The sequence below is a fragment of the Vanessa cardui genome, chromosome 25 (assembly GCF_905220365.1).
Source record: "Vanessa cardui chromosome 25, ilVanCard2.1, whole genome shotgun sequence".
NCBI classification, from domain to species: domain Eukaryota; kingdom Metazoa; phylum Arthropoda; class Insecta; order Lepidoptera; family Nymphalidae; genus Vanessa; species Vanessa cardui.
In genome coordinates, this window is record NC_061147.1 from 2,028,096 (window position 1) to 2,046,748 (window position 18,653).

The 18,653-nt window shown below is 30.4% G+C and overlaps 1 protein-coding gene across 1 annotated transcript in view; it reads left to right on the top strand.

Annotated features, from left to right (window-relative positions):
• Positions 1-6,598: 6,598 nt before the first annotated feature.
• The window catches only part of LOC124540495, a 44,432-nt gene continuing 32,377 nt past the window's right edge, over positions 6,599-18,653 (top strand). Inside the window, exon 1 of the mRNA XM_047118114.1 lies at positions 6,599-6,735. The gene's annotated coding sequence lies outside the window, so the exon portion shown is untranslated. The remainder of the gene's footprint in view (positions 6,736-18,653) is intronic.

An 18,653-nucleotide genomic window follows, 5' to 3' on the forward strand; every position in this document is an offset into this window, starting at 1 on the left:
AAGGTGGACAGACGATTTTAAAAATGTGGCATGTAGAGAATGCGTTCTGTCCAAGATCGGGATAGTCGGATGTTCTATGGGAAAGGCTTTAGTCCAGAATTAGAGAAAAATGCGGAAAAAAGTCAATAAGATTTATTTATTACTTATCATGCTGGAACAACTACGAAAATTTGTGAAGCTTCTTTTAATATACCCATTTAATAAAAAACATTCCAAAAGTAATGTCCAACATCCTAGCTTGAAAACAATAAACAGGAAAAATAATAACTTTTTGCAGGATTAAAACTGTTTCAATATCTGTAACATTACGTCGTCGTCGTTTTCAGTCTCAAATGACTTCTAAAAATACTGTAGTAATAAATACAATTACACTGCTATTTTTTAAAATTAAAGTTACTATATTTTGCTTTAGTTAATTTAGTTCCAAATGACAAAAAAATGGAATGCGTAGTTTCATTTAGAACTAAATTGTATTTTTCTTATACCAACTTTGTTACATATAGTGTTAAAAAAAAATTGTTATTACAAACTAATTAAGACTGAAAATGAGATAATATATTCCAAAATGGTAAAGGTCTTGGTAACGATGACTAAGAAAACTCGATACGAGATAATGTACACTATGAAACCATAAAAGATTATAAGCCACAGCAGAGTATATCTTGCATAAGGACACATTTACGGATAACGTGATGCTATAAGGGAAAATAAATTGTGATATTATTTTGTCTCATACGCTGGAGGTAAATGCACTTCAGTAGATTTATAGTTCGAAAATTAAACATAATATGGGAATTATTATAGAAAAATTGAGCATTCAGCATATTCTTACATAATTGAATTTCCTAATAAAAGCAAGATATACGATTTTATTTACTCTTTCGACAGATTCGCTGTGTTCGGACTCAAGTAAGAGAGAGATGAAAATGAATCTGCAACATTTTATTGTACAAACATAATTTCCGCAATACTCTTCAATATTTAAAAATAGTAACTTGACGAGGTAGAAAATATATACGAATAAAATAAAATAAAAATAGAATAAAATAAAAGCAGGAGTAAGTGACATATATCTTTATTTAAACTTCACAACAGTAACATTCAGTAAATATACATTAAATCTTAATGTTATTTTTGTAATAAATATTACGAATAAAATTACTTTTAAACATTTAGAAAAGACAGATCAAGTATAAATTAATAAAGAAGTCTTAGACTATATTCATACAGTACAAACATCCAAATATTGTAAAAGCTACTAAGTTCAAACATTGATATCGTCAAATCGTCCCTTAGTAGTTTCAGGCTACATAACTGCTGAGTTTCTTGCCGGTTCTTCTAGGTAATCTACTTTCCGAACCGGTGGTAGCATCTCTTAATATAGTTGCTAAATGACGATTCAAGGGTGCTTCTAAAAGCCTACTTTAATAGAGTATATTTTGATTGACTTTATCATGTCTGAGTCGCTAAAATGCGTAGAATTGTACGTTGAAACGACATAAATGCTGCCGTGGTACATATAACTATAATGCCATTATCTACCTAAACTCAATTACGAACCGACGCGATAAAAATGTATGTAACTTATCGATACTGTAATATACAATTATTTCCAAAACTAATCAAGATATCAAAAATAGCAAATATATGGAGATAGATTTTTTGTTTCTTATAAATATGCGACCGAAAGTTGGACGATGAAAATGATGATCAGATGTCAGTTACGGCATTTCAGTTATACCACGGCATAATGGAAATTCTGAGTTTGTAAACAGTTTATATTCATTTGAAGAATGTATATCTTAATATTTACTGAATCTAATTTAAAGAGAGGAACTCGACACCTGACAGTTTACAAATTTTCTACACTGGTATCATTATCGCAGTCCATTTGTTGAAGATTATAAGTAGCTTAAAAATGTCTCAATATTATAGTGTGTATATCTTCATTTATGGATATATTTAATTTAATTAATTAACACGGAGTGAATAAACATATCATAATCTTACATTAATAACACTGAGACCTTATGAAGATATTAAATACTTTTTTTAATCGCATCAAATGCGCTATCTAAATTATTGTAGAATAAAAACTTACATTAGTCAATTTACCTCTACTTCTGGGGTTGCCAGGATAAAAATACTTTTATAGAAACATTGATACAAGACAAAGATTTTGATATCATTAGGACGGAAAGAATCCGTAAATGTTTGGCCATACACTTATATCATACAATTCACATCAACAACAACTACATTCAATAAGAATACTATAAATTTAAGTTTCAAGATCAAAAAGACACAAAGAGTTTTATAAAATGTTTTTCAAAAAGTACTGATATAGTACTGTCTTACATATTAGTGTTATTAGTAATTACTAACTATTATTGAGTGATAAGTCATTTATCTTTTATATTAATTATTTCTTATACAGCATTCTTTCAGAAAACCGTAGATATAGCACATAATCTTATATTTGACAAAAGGTAATAATTACTTAGCTAGTAACACCAAGAAGAATTATATTTATAATCTATTTCTATATTAATATACAAAAACCTCAATTTCAGACGCTTTTCATTATAATATGATGTAATATACAACTAAAGTACATGTTTATCATTCGGATTTCCAAATTCAAAATGTTTTCAGATTTTCAAATACAGAAGGTTATGTTATTAATAGAAAATGTTTTCTCTAAAAGTTCTTCTTCAAAAAGTCTCGTTGTGCACGATGATCCAAGAAGGTGAAGTTCAAAGGCTTTAATAAATATTTCTTTGACAATTAAGAGCAAGAAACCCAAAAGTTGGTTGGTTGGTCATCGACAAAAAGTGTCTAGGCTTTCCTTAGGATTCGAACTTGCTTTATATTAAAATTTTACAATTTCGATTCAGTGATCTAGACGTAAAAGAGTCACAGACAGACAAACAGAATTACAGTAGATTTTTATGTGAATTATTGTACTCATAATACATTATTCTTAGACTATATACCACAGACAGACAAACAAAATTACAGTAGATTTTTAAGTGAATTATTGTACTCATAATACATTATTCTTACACTATATACATCTTTAGTGAAAAGAAACAAAAGAAGGTTTATAAACGTAAATCTAAAAAAGCATTTTCCAAACCTACCATTTTGACGTCACGATTCATTCTTTTCACTGAAGACTTTATTTACATTAGTGTTTTATTGATAATCAACGTCTAAATAGGTATCCAATAAAATAATTAAACTTGCTTATGTTGTTAAAAAATTGCCATTTGTAAATTAGCAAATATGTAGTTTATCCTCTTTTATTAAACCTACGTATAACATATATGTAGTGAGTATTCAATGATTAAAGACAAAATAAGATTTAATTACAAACATTTTAAAAGAATAAATCATAATACTTTAGTTTCTGTACATCGGCCATATTTTTGATTAGAAAAGCAGGTGATCTGTCGTACTTCCTTACATAAACATGATCATTTCTCACCCACACATGCTTAAATCCAAGTTCCCTGGCAATCTTTCTAGTTGCGATATGAATTTCCTTACACTTTGGGGTTAAGTGTTCAGACAAAAAGATGCTGCACTTATCACCGGGTATGCCTATATGTAAATTGTTAAGAGGCTCCGTTTTATTATACTTATTAAACCTCTTATACGCTGAAATAACGTCGTCTCGGTGACGCTGCGTAGGAAATGTCGTAATTATATTGCGAGGCCGATTCGACTGAGGATTAATCTTTGAAATTCTACGAATATTAATTACAGAATTTTTGTCAAATGGAACTTTTATTACATGACATATCGTTTCCAGAATACCTAGGAGATTTTCGTTTTCATTCTCTGGAATTAACTGGATTTCCAAATTCGAGCTCCGTGTAAATTTTTCTAAAGCAGCATTGATGTCCCATATTTCAGGTTGAGGCGCCGATTCTTCTGAATTAGACCTATTATTGAGTTCGTTTCTTAAAAAACTTAAGCTGGCGGATGTTAAATCCAATAAATGATTGCATTTAATTATATTCTTTTCCAGTGGACTTTCAAATCCCGTTGTATACATGCCACTTCTAATTTTGTTAAATTTTGAATAAAATAGAGATCGGAATTGTTCATATGTTATGGAACTAGTATCTGGTAAATAATTTATCATATCAGCGGCCTCGGTTGGGGTAGCATTCTCTAATGGCGGACTTTCTAACCTTAAAGGATCACTATATATATCTGTGTCCTGTACCATGTTTTGACAACGCATTAGCATATAATCGATGTTATGTTGTAAAGCATTCACACACGAAAGACATTCCCAAGTATATCTGCCGGTGCTGTAGTTGCTTAGAAAGTATGATCTACTCATGTGGAGACATTTGTAATCGTATGTTAAACGACAAACACTACAACTTAACAGTTCACCTGGTGGAATTGTTTTATTGCAGGCGTGGCACCTCATCTTTAACCAATTTAGTTAGTTAATTTTGACCAAATAAACGAAGATCTTAATAGATATATTACATAACTTGTCAAAACTAAGTGCGCCTTAACTCCGCCTGGCCGTCGTCGCTTTGTGAAGGATATTGATTTTACTATCAATATAGAAATTTACACATTGGTATAATTTAAATGGTGGCCTATATTCATCTCATTCACTTCCTCAGTCCGACTCTCTCGTTCATCGACTGTTATGTCATGCAGTTTGTTTTATTTTCTGTGTTACACGTGCTAATATTTTTAATTATTTCCTTCGTAATTTTTTGTCAAAGGTGTAAAAGTGTTTTTTAGACTTGTAATTCTTGTATTAATTAATGTATCGAACTTGTTTTATGAAAGCATTATCCATAACTTCAAAGTGTGAAATGTGTACTAAGATCGGAATATTCGCTGATATCGATAAAACATGAATAAAGGGTAAATCTATTTTTAAAATAAGATGGAAATTGTTGACTGTTCTTTTTCAATGTAACCAAATGTCTACGTAACAAATATAGGGGTCTATCAAACCTAACAACCCAAAATACCTAAACTACCCAAGGTTTCGAGTAAGTTATTTTGTAAGGTAAAAAACATTCTATAGAAATTATTTGACGGTGTTATTATACTGAATAAAATTACAAACCTACAATGAATGAGATTTGGTATTAAATATCAATAAAAGGGTTGACATACTTAAACGTTTTGGGAAATATATATTTTTAATATCTTATGCCTCATAGTCAAAGTCAAAAACCTTTATTAAAAATAGAAGTGTTTACACTTTCTTATGATTGTCAAAAATCTACCAACGATTCGGAATTTAACACCTCGGACCCAAGAAGACCCGGCGAAAAATCTCATTGGGGTCTATCTTTTTTTACATTACTTATAAGCCATTATTCATAACCATTCCTTACATTGCCAAAGTGCCACCAACGTTGGGTATTAGACGTTATGTACATACCTTGTACCGCTCGTTACACTGGTTCACTCATCCTTTAAATCGGAGCAGACAATACTATGTATTGCTGATTGGCAGATAAACTATCCAGACGGGCTTTACAAAAACCCTACCAAGTGAAGCCATTTAACAAAACAATTCAATTCATATTTTTTATTAAATTTTTTTTTTAAATAAAATTTAAAAACACTGTAAGTTAAAATAAAATACAAGCGAGCTATAAAAAAATCGTAAAAGTCTCAAAATATATTGCAACATTTCAAAAATGTCGTTTTTTAAACCTGGCCGATAAACCCGGCTTATGAGTCTTTTTTTTCTTTTTATACCGATCTCACTCACGAGCATTGAACTTTGTTTGCTTGTCTTCCTCTTCAAGACAACATAATTGACCCTATTGTTAAAAAATAATGAAGTTCGATTTTCAAAAATATTCATACACTTCATTTTAATTACAGAAACCATGTAAATAAACAAAAAAATTGTATAATAAGTAATTTGTAAGATAGTATAATAGTATCAGATATTAACAATTATAAGTAAAATACATACGAATATATTTAATATTTATCTTATTTAATATATGTATATCTTGCTTTTATTTATTTTACATTGTAAAAAAAAACTTGTACATATCGAACACATAAAAAGTGTAACACTCTTAAATTTAACTATAAATGGAAATAATACTTCGCGCGAAGCATAAAAAAATCTTTTAGAAACTCCTTTGATGATAAAATTAAGAAATACTTTTTTATATCACCTACCTGAAACTAAAAATGGTTCTTCATTTCACATTTAACACTCCTGCGAATGTGATTACAACTGTTCAGGACCGCAATACGTGCCAACGGGCATTTTTAAATATTTGACCTATTTTTAGTCAACGCTAATAATAATAAAAGGTAGGTAGGTAACGTGAACCTCTCAGCTGGCAAGGAATTCCGTGAGTACAAACTGAACTGTGAGAAGTGATGTGGGAGCTTACAAATATTGCTATGGCAATATTGCTTTAAATTTTATAACAAATGAAAAAATAATCACAAATTATAACAGCTGGTCAAAATTTTAATTGTCCTATGACTAAAATGCCATAAAAATGTAATACCATTGCTAAATAAAAGGTATCTACTATGTATTTTATAAATATATGAAGCGAATAGGGTAAGTCGAAATCCAGTAAGGAAAGCAACGCTAGCAACACTAAACTCAAATGTTTGACAGATAGATTGCAGTGCAGTAGTGTACGCAGTGAACGTGTGTGTTGTTTGAACTGAATTTTTTTTATGTAGTGATCAAGGAAAAATGTAAGTTTTGACTTAAAAATATATTTTTATAAATTAACTAACGAAAATATCAACACTATTGAGTTATTAAATTGTTTTATTATCGTACTGAATAACCGTTTCCCCGGAAATGCTTATAAAGTGGGACTAAAAAAATAAAATAAAAAAGCTTTGTGCGGTATCATCTGTTGCATTACTTGCATTCCATTGGCATTGCGTCGTCACGTAAGTGCAGTAAGTAGGTTCTTTATTATCGTAATTTTGGCGCGAACACAATTTAAGTTTCGAATGTAATTTTCAAACGAGCATTTACCGTTTCTTAAAATAGCCAATGCTGGACGTTAGGATAACGTAAATGACTCAATAGATTCGTGTCAGTAGGTGAGGGTTAGTACCTGAAATAAGAATACGTTTTACCTTAGCCTAAATACTTTCGAACTTCAAAAGTGTTCTCATTTTAAATTACATAATTTTTTAAGAATGTTCTAAATTTAAATGATTCTTTGATACTTATATTTTTCTATTTACGTTGCCGGAGTTTTGACTTACTTAGTTTTATCTATGTACAAATTAACAATCACAGTTTATATTTAGAAATATGTCTATAGCAAGTATTTAAAAGGATAATTTGTATATCAGTAGCGGTAGACTAAGTGAAAGATAAAGTCTCCATTAGTACAGTAAATACATTCTCTGGATAGCTACTGACTTGTTACTGATAACAACAGTCAAAGTATGTAAATGAAACAAAATATGTAACTGTGTAATTTAAATTAAAAAAAAAAACTTGATCAGAACTTCTAATAAGACTTTTTTTATTTTTAAGCATGTGATATAACAAAAAAAAACTTCAAAATTACAATCATTACCACATAAATAAATAAAAAAAATTAAGAACGAGTAATATTATAAGCAATAAAACATTGAAGACATTGAATATATGAGATAATATTGTTAAATAATATTAGCAGGGATACAAATTATTATTATCATAAACAAAATAAATTCTAGCAAACTTGGCAAGAAATTTAATGGCTGCTATATTGGAATCATTTCAAAATGTAAAATTTTCCAGACATTAAATAATTTTAGAGGGTATTTTCACATAATATATTATAGGTAGTGTTTATTTACAGCTTGGTATTAGTATATACATAAAAATCTGAGCAATTAGGAGTTAGAATTATAATAATTGACTAAACTTTAATTGTTAACATTTCTTAATTTAGAAAAAATCTTTTAAACCTGATATTGGCAGTATTTGCTACAACAAGTTAATCTTTTATAATTATCCATAATAATTCTCTTCCCGCCTTTTTTGAAATAAAGCCATCGCAGCCAGAAGGAATTGTTCAGTTCCTTAATATTACATACAGATAAAAAATAATTTCATTATATATATATACCCTAATCCTCGTGGTAATTATTACTTTATATAATTTTCTGATTATGGATTATGGCACGTAAGATTTATCAATGCTTAAAGTCTAGTTTATTTAAGTATGAAGCAATTTTTTTTCACTGTGGAAGCAAGGGCAGTTTAAATTTTAATAAAAACTTTTTTTAAATTGTTTATTCCTTCTCTAATTTATATTAATTATGGATATACTGTTAGTTAGTTATACCTCTTATCTAATGAGAGTGGTCCCATAAAAAATATAAAAATCATATTAAAAAAACAAATTTTAAACTATCTACGGAGGTGATGTGAGAAGTTGAGTCACTAATGGGATTACTTAACAATAGGTACTATTATATATTATATTTATTTACATAATAATTATTAACATAAGTAAGTATAAGTATAAGTATATTAAATAAGTATAAGTCCTTAAATATATATGCAAATATGAATTAAAAATAGATATTGAACAAAACTTGAGTGCGTGGAATGGTAGCAAGAATGCTAGTAGCAAATACCCATTGAATCGCAATTGATTGTCTAGGTAAAAACAGCCCAGCCCTTTATTAAGCAACGGAGGCAATAACGAGGTGTTATAATTTTAATAAAGTTTGCACTATCACTCCGCGTGCCAGTATAGTTACAGAAATAAGAAACATAACATCTTATTCTATTGACAATCAATTTCTATAGTCAGTTTCAACATAGCTACTGTGTTACTGTATGAACAAAAAATATTTAACTTAGTAAAAGATCATTGACTTCACATCTCTTAGCATTTCCGTTGATATTAACACATTTATGAAGATCCAGACAGACAGACCCACATTCGAATCTTATAATTTATGCATTTGCTGTACTTTTTATTACATGTCATGCATATGAGACCCAAATTATTTCGATGGTGACCAAACATGAGTAAGGCAATTGATTTAATTGGTACGCACGATTCAATTAGGTCGGTAAACATATGTAATAATGTTTAAATACGTCTTTATACATAAGGGGATAATAAATTTAATTGCCTCTGTTATTACGTTATATATACATAGAAATTTAAATGTTACATATTAAAAACGAAACGAGATATCCCAGTGGATAGGTGTTTATATTTATTTCGTAAAAGCTCAATAATATTTTTATCTACGAGTATTATTAATATAACTACATCGTTGATTTAATGGCTACCCCGAAGTTAGGAAGAACTCTTTGATATATACTTATGTCTTATAATCCGGTCGTATCAATTTGACAACTAATAAACTACTTTGCTGGTCAACTCTTGAGCCTTATTCCCAATATTTAATACGTTATAAAGCACCATATTCTGAGTTCAAATCCCAAGTTGAAACTATATAGAATTATTAGATAATCTTTTAAGATATTTTCTTAAGTCTCATGCGTAAACTTTAAGATGTTGAAATGAAGAGAAAGAGAGAAGAAAGAAAGCTTAACCAGTAATTGCACAGTTGGTATTTTGCGTTAAAAATGTCCATCATTAATCATCTTTTAATCAATTTAATAATTTAAATGAGACGACTAAATGATTTTGTGTTCTCGTCGCACTAATAAATTCTGCCAATACCAATAACATAATTAGATAATGCTTAAACAATTCTCACCTGTACTGCATCTCGACTATAATATTATTTTAGTAGGAGTTCCAAATCTTCCACAGCTGGTTCCTTTTTATAAGAAAATTAGTCGATCGCCAAGTGAAACTTCGTTTATATTCAAAAGATTTTTTAAGACTTTCTAAACTTTTGTCAGATGTAATTTTGATTTAATTTCATATAAACAAAATTTTTAATTTCAAATTGTATTAATCAGTTCAGTTAGAATTGGAGTTTGTCGCTAATAATTTTCTTTAATTTATACAATCGTAGCACTCCTCTCTAACCGCCTTTTTAGTGAATTGCATTAAGGAATACTCTTTCGTGTACATCGACGGCTCGAGCTCTACAAAATGAGATCATAACCGATTTTTATAGTGTAACTTTCATCCCATAATCATTAGAACAAAAATCGACATACGCTACTAATATATAAGAATTGAAGCTTAATCCACTATCAGTTTCTTTAAATTCAGATATTGATTATTAAATATTATGGCATAATTTTATCCTACCTATTTCTAATCCCATAATTTCTTTCACCAAAAGCAGACGACAAGAAGGAGAGATTTATCTAGATTTATTTTACTGAGATAGATGTTAAATGTTGATTAGACAAATTCAATTATCTATACCAGAATAACAGTTCACATTCAATGACTCTGTAGGTATTTGTATATAATAAGCAAATCTAATTGGAACGAATTGCAGTCTGAACGCTTGTAATTCAATCCAGTACCGTTAGGTCTTTATTTACTTTTACTAAAAATCATTTTGTCAAGTCTTATAAAATATCATCTGCAACATAGTGTTTTTTGAAATTAAATCACACAATAATATACCAAAGTTATACTAATTAATTTAAGAAATTTGATAAGCATTCCAGTCTATATATATATATATATAAAAGCGAAAAATCACGAAATCTTACAAACTATAACACATAAAAACTTGAAATTTGTTAGGTAGGTTCCTTATACAGTGTAGACGTACAATAAGAACGGATTTTATAAAACTAAGAGGATAAAAAAGCCGTAGGTTCAGCTAGTCTATTATAGAAATGAGGAACAATATTTTTTTATTTAAGATTAACGCGTTGATAGTTTTTATAAATTTATGCTCTATGTTATATGTTAGTACAGGCAAATGAGTCACCTGATGGTCAGAAGTCATCCCAACCATAGACATATCAGCCGCAATTTTTTTTTATTTACAACGTAAAAAGCAACAAGTGACCTTGAGAATCAAGGCATTATGTTCCTTCTGCTTCTAGGTACACTGACTCACTCATCCTTCATACCAGAACACAAAGCTATTAAAGAGTGTGATTGGCTGGTACCTACCCAGACGGACTTACACAAAGCCCTACCACCAAGTACTTATTATGGTACATTCTAGTCGTTATAGTAACAATAATAATTGTTTTAAACAGAATGCCTATATTTTGCTGACATCATTGAAGTCTATTGTGTATAACCAAAAACCACATGAATCATGAAATACTTAAAACAATTGTTCTTTTATTATTGAAACAAATATTGCAATTAAAACATCTTTACAAACAACAGTCAAACGCTTGCATTATTCGGACGTTGATTAAATTAAAAAAAGTTTTAAAATAATGAGGTTCTATATTTTTTAAATGAAACCTTTATGGAATGTAGCACGAATGGCCACAGAAATGCTTAGTGTTATCTGTTACTTTTTTTTATTCTAGCCAAGTGATTCATTAAAGCTATCAATTACCTCTCACGTGAGTCACGGGATATTAGGAACGTGTGCCAAATCAAAACATCTTCGTCACATTCGTTTGAAAGTATCTACACATACAAGAAACGTAACGAGGTCGTGGACTGTTACTGGTATATTGTTTTCAAAGTCTTGTCATTAATATAAGCTACATAATCATATAGATTGTATATAAGAAGTCATAACTACAACTCCTTTTGTAACGCCTCTTACAGGAGTCCAAACTTATTTGTAATCCTTAATTATAATGTAAATCAATATAAACACCACATAAGATGCAAACACACGAATAAAACTTGTGTGGATTTATAATCTAAATAATATAAAACGGATTAAATCAGTGGGTTTAGATGATTTAATCTTTACAGAATTCCGTTACGGGATGTAAGTGACCAATGAGAAGATTTTCGTTAAAGATGACTCAAGAGAAAGTTAATATATTCGTCATTCATGATATTGGAAATATTTTGACAGATATTTCAGTTTTTGTTAATGATTAAAAACTGATGGTAAAGATTTTACATGGGTAAGATTGTATGGGTTTTAGTTTTGGAGTTATTTACTCCAAAATTGGTCAATTTTTGTTATAGAAATTTCAAGATTTTCCAAAAAAAAAATTGCTATGGAATAATGAAATGACCAAAAGAATTCGGTTGAATATGAAAAAAAAAGATTAATTATTATTAACAAAATCATAATGGATTTGAATGTCACATCGAAAACTGATAGCAAGATGTTATACAACTGTATTTTTGTCCTGGATCATTTTTTTGGAAATAACAACAAAAGTTATAAAAATTGATTGATATATGTTAATATATATATTTTATGGTATAGGTTGACGGACGAATATACGGGCCACCTGATGGTAAGTGGTCACCATTACTCATAGACAATGACGCTGTAAGAAATATTAACTATTCCTTAAATCGTCAATGCGCCACCAACCTTGGAAACTGAGTACTGTTGTTTAGCGGTGGCGGCATGAGTGGGTGGTACCTACCCAGACGGGCTTGCACAAAGTCAATATTAATTCATGCTCAAAATCGTTACGTTATGATACGTTCCCCAATATATTACGACTCGATTTCGACCGAACTGAAATTGGATCGTTGGGTTAATAGAATAGGACAATGGCTTAACGGCAACTATGTTACGATTCGATGGCATTAATTTGAAAATGTGTTAGTAAAATTGGCGCACTGAACTAATTACTAACTTTCTGTATAATGAAGAATAATTTTGCGGTTAAATTATAGTGCTTATCCTTTAAAAACAGTAAAGTAACAGCCTGCTGGGCTAAGGCCTCCTCTCCCATTAAGGAGAGGGCTTGCAACATATTCCACCAGGAACATATTCCAATGCGGGTTGGTGAAATGCATATGTTATAGAATTTCTATGAAATTAGACACATGCGGGTTTTCCTTCAGCACCGATCACGAGATGAATTTATTGAACACAAATTAAGCACATATATATATGTGCACTGGGCCATCTCAGCTCTTGTCCTCTAAAAGTTCTTCAAATATTCGCGTGTGTTCAAAACATCTACAAGTTAACAGTTTTAACGAAAATAGTATGAGATAAAAACGGACTTCAACGTGCACGCAACGCATTTGATTCGAATCGAAGCGATTAAAATTTTCTTTCCCCCATCAATATGATCACGAGACATGTCAAATGCAAATTTGCTATACAATATTTTCGAGTTACAAATGCTTCAATCAATGCAATTAATCGTCATGGTTCACGTGGCAGGGTTGTAGTCATAGAAGTACTGAAAAAAATACTGAAATTGTCTTTGGATTCAAAGTCAAAATTTTGTCAATATCTATATATAAATAGACAAAAACTTTGTCCTATTGGACAAAGTTTAGCTATTGCTAAAACGTCCTTACTAATAATCTATCCCCATTGTTTGTTGACGTAACATGTACGATTCTTGAGGTAAGAATTATGCAATCCTATTTGGAACTTTTTCAAATGGTTCATACGACGTTTTAAAAGTATATTATTGCGTTTCGACTACATTAACATAAATATCTTTATAAATGCTATGCGAAACTTTAGAAAAAATCTGTTTACCTCAATCTGAAGAAATATTTGTAACAAGAACCATTGGGCGCTTGCAATAGGCATTCAGTAAGTTTTTTGTGGTGATGTAATCTGAATTGTCAGCTGAAATCCTGTCATATGTGTAAAAAGGAGCTCCTTGAATCCCTCCTTAAAATAAGATCATAACCGTACCATTTATAGCTGAACTAGCTGTGGGATAAATGGTACGGTACGGATGGATGGGCTGTTACTAAGTGCGACATTTCCCGAAGACAGAAGACAACGTACATTCTTATTAGCAGAACTAAGAATTGTGTACAATTGGTCATTTTGACAATCAACTAACATTCGAATTTCAAATTTACATTACGTTCGATTTGATAAAAATGATTAACTTGGCCAGTAATCCTACAAACGCTTTAGCTATATCATTTAAAACTCACACCTTATGATTCAGCTGCGCCTTTGTTTCGTCTGAATGTTATGATACCAAAAACCTTTGTGTATAAGTAACAATAATGCTGTATTCAACGATAAACCAGTATTCAGCGAAAGCAATTGACAGAGTGGCGAAAGTCGCTTATCATCAATGATGTCTAAAAGACCTTTTAAAAGTAATATAAAGTTTAATACGAGGAAATAAACCAAGAAATACTTGAAAGGAATTATAGTTAATATTTCTTAGGAACGTTTTTACCATTCATTAAAGTTCGATGGCTTATTCCCAACGGTGGGTTTTTTTTTACAAATTCCTAAGAGATAATTATTTCAGACGATAAGGCAAGTCGATAGAAAAAACTACACTATCTTCTTACCAAAATTTCTAGCAATTCTTCCATGCAAATAATACCGAGTTAATGTATTTCATTTTTCGAATTCTTCGTATAGATTGGATACAAGAATAACAAAGTATCAAAAAAGCCATCAAATCTCATATAATCGTAAAACAAAACAAGAATTCAACTAATTAAAGAAACGGGTATAAAATTGTCTTTTAAAAAATTTAATATGTATAAAATAATTAACACACCCGTTTAGCGCCCTAATTTTTTATAGTAAATTAAAGAATACTCTAATTATCTTATCTCGTAATTTATTTTAAAGATATTTAAATTACCAATTGATGATATATTATATCAATTGTAAGGATATAAAAATACATGAAATACCCGGCGACCTCCTGACGAATAAAGAGAAATTAACTAACATAATTATATAATATTAAAGCAGTATGACTGCAGAATAAGGCCAATTATTGTTCTATTACTCATATAAACCAATAGGAAGCTAATCTGACAAAATGGTACTGCAGCTCTGGACCAACAGCTCTACGTGCTGTATCAGGTTTAGAGCACTCAAGGCTTTTAGGCAGCAATTTTAGGCTCCGAGTTTTTAGTGAGAATCTCTCGAAAAAACACCCTTTTTGGCCAAGCCTTGACATAGCCAAGTAGCCACAAAACCAAAAGACCTAAGTAAGCTTCTAATTAAAATTCTAAAATAAATGAATGATACATAAGGAACATCTAAGCTCTGATTGCTTAGCTGTTCTTTGTGATGTTGATGAAAATTTGTCCAGAAAAACTCTAAAAAAAGATTTTTCAAAATTTACGTCGTGAATTACTAAAATAGGCGATAAAATTCGTCATTTTGAGGATTGAAATATGGAAATCGATGAGTGGTCTTAGTAATGAGTAAAGGACAATTGTCTTGGAAATTTCACCACCGAAGTTGTCGAAATTTGCAATGAAAGTCGTTATAAAAGTTCATTTTTTTTATAGAAATAATGGTTACTCAAAACCCTTTAAGAAAATTTGGCTATATATATCCAATAATGTTTCCGATGGGATTTTAAATCTTGTACGCGCCTAGTCTCACATACAAACTGTATGATGGCTACTCGTCAACAACGCAGCGTTTAATGATAGATTATATTATACCTACTAATAGTTTCTTTTCTCTTCTATCACTCTCTCGACATATCCGTGATATGATTGCAGGAATTAGAGCTCAAACCACGACACAGATTTGTGGTGTTTACTTATTTACATTGTTATTGTTCTAAATGCCATAACATGAATTTTGTTATGTATGTTTTAAAGTATCCATAACGCGTTATAGGTTGATTATAGAGGGACTTCTTTTGAGTGCAATGAGTGCCAATATTCCAAGGTCAAATTTGAAGTGTAATGTTTAAATAAAAAACGTCTCACTCAAACGTGAATCAAATGCTATTTCGCCAACTATGAGTAGTCGTGAATATCTGCCACCTAAATAACACCAAACAGATAACAGCCGAACATAAAAATATATAAAAATAAGTAAGTATTTTTGAACCTTTCTGTTATAAGTAAAAAGGAAAATAAAAGAACGGCAAATTATCTGTTATTTCGTTATTTAGTGTAAAATGATAACATTTTCATTAACAATAATTCTGTATGTATACTTTTTTATGTGCCAAGAAACATGGTCCTTGCATAGAAATAATAAAAAAAAATGCTCATTATTTAAATGGCATTCATTTTTGACAGTTCTTGTCGTCATTTAGACCATAAAACCTTTTTACGATTATCTAGTTTTTTAAATGCATTTATATAAGTAACTGATTGATTTATAATGTTGCTTCTTACAATTGTGTTTAATAATGAGAGCATAACTTACCATTTAAGTCGTGATACTTTTATCACTGCAAGACCTAGATTCTTTTACTACGCACCTTATCTACAAAAACATGTTCACTACAAAATATGTTAGTACTCATGTATGTAGAATTGTAGACTAATCACTAACAGAATATAGATTTAATGCTATTTCGTTGGATATATAGTCAGAATTATCAGGCAACATTATTAAACAAATTACAATAATAGAAATTTGAATTTGACAATATCCTTTTTTATCTGTAGTATTTTAGATTCGAGTAAATATAAAAAAGTCTAATAGCTATTTTTTTCCTCAATCGTACGTGACATTGTCGAAATAATCTGTGCCCTGTCGGCACAACTATAAGCCATCAAACCAAGAATTGAATTGAACTATTTTTTATTAAATATATCATTTTTTGCTTTCAATTAAGCAACGACATTCGGATATTGTCTGTTAAATAAAGACTGTATTTTCCTGAGAAGAGTTTGTTCAAAACGTTACAAACTATATTAAACATTATATTTGTATAGGAGTCGAGATGGCCAAGTGGTTAGAACGCGTGCATCTTAACCGATGATTGCGGTTTCAAACCCAGGCCAGCACCGCTGATTCATGTGCTTAATTTATCTTTATAATTCATCTCGTGCTCAGCGGTGAAGGAAAACATCGTGAGGAAACCTGCATGTGACAAATTTCATAGAAATTCTGCCACATGTGTATTTCACCAACCCGCATTAGAACAGCGTGGTGGAGTATGTTCCAAACCTTCTCCTCAAAGGGAGAGGAGGCCTTTAGCCCAGCAGTGGGAATTTACAGGCTGTTGTTGTTGTTGTTGTTTGTATAGACGAGGAATATACATATAAAGTTTTTCCATGTTGAGAAGACAGTTACATACCATCATTATTTTGTTACATAGTATAAAACAAAGTCGCTTTCTGCTATCTGTCCCTATGTAAGTTTCGATCTTTAAAATTACGCAACGGTCTTTGATTACGCTTTTATAATAGATAGAGTGATTCAAAGGTTTTTGTATATAGTACATGGACCAAATAGTAAAAAAACACTGATAATTTTAGAAGTTTCTAATGACTTAAATAAACAAATTCTGGAGTATACTTAGGATTGCATCTGTGCGAAGCCGGGGCGGGTCACTAGTTTAAAATGTATCTAGAGTGTTAAATAAATTCATCAACGTATCAATGTTCATTATAAAACGGTTGTAATTTTACCTGACACATAATTTCAGTGCCCGACTTAATCCAAATGCAACCAGGAAACGTATGTATACGATGTACACTGCATTGTCGTGACATAACAGTTTCTAAAATTAACCAATCGCCTGCGCCAGCGCATCGTTGCAGGTGCGTCGGTGTTGCCACTTGCGAATACACCCCGGATTTCGGGTGTTGAACTCATAATTCAAGACACAATGACGCTTAGAGTTTCTCGGTTCGGACGATTGAAGTTTAAATGTTTATTTTTGTATTTGAACTCGCAAATACATTGAAGACTTCCTTTATGCATTACGAAATATATAGAGATTCGAAATTCAAATTTGAAATAACAAATGAAACAAAAGGATTGAATGAAATCTCAAAAACATTCGAGAATAAATATTAATTATTTAAGCAAAAAATAACTCATAAATATCGTACCAGTATACTAGTAGTACACAACACATTAAATATTTATTACTTTATTTACGTTCAGTAAATTTCTATTTTTATTTATTTCCCGTGTTATTGTTGTGTAAGTCTATTTATTTTTAGACTGCATTCTTATTCTTCTTTATAAATAGTTTAGCTGCTGCCCATAGCTTTGCTCGCGTAGAAGTTGATTATATTACAGATTGAATTAAATTATTACGTTAATGTTAAACCTCTTCGCCGTCCAATTCTTAGTGTATCTACTCAATAAAACGACCCTACTGACCAAAATTTCATGGTCATCACATAAATAGTTGACGTTCGCAGATGAATCAGTTCCTCAGGACATGTTATTTTATATTTATACATAAATAAAGTTAACTTATGTATGTGTTGTTTGTTCTTAAAAACCTTCAAAGCAAAATCCTTCAAAAATAGTTTATAAATATTAATCACTAAACTTCATCTGTATCTGATCGATTATACAAATTTTATCTTCACTGCAAATCGATTATTAATTATTCAAGCGCAAAAATACTACCAACATTCTTAACAGCTTAATTTTTAGAAGATAACCGACTTTGTGCGATTTTGAATTTAAGAAAAAAGTCATTGATCAGTTCACCGATTTCACTGTAATGTATTAATTTTGTATGTAACAGCATTTGATATTTAGTCTTTGGTGGGAGGCACTAGAAGTGACGGTGGTATGGTGGCATGCACGAGAGCTGCGCGCGGTACTGGACAGTATTTGGATATGTGATTCTAAAATAAAAGCATTAGAGTAAGTTACTCTGTATGACATCAACTATCTAACAGTGAAAGTACTAT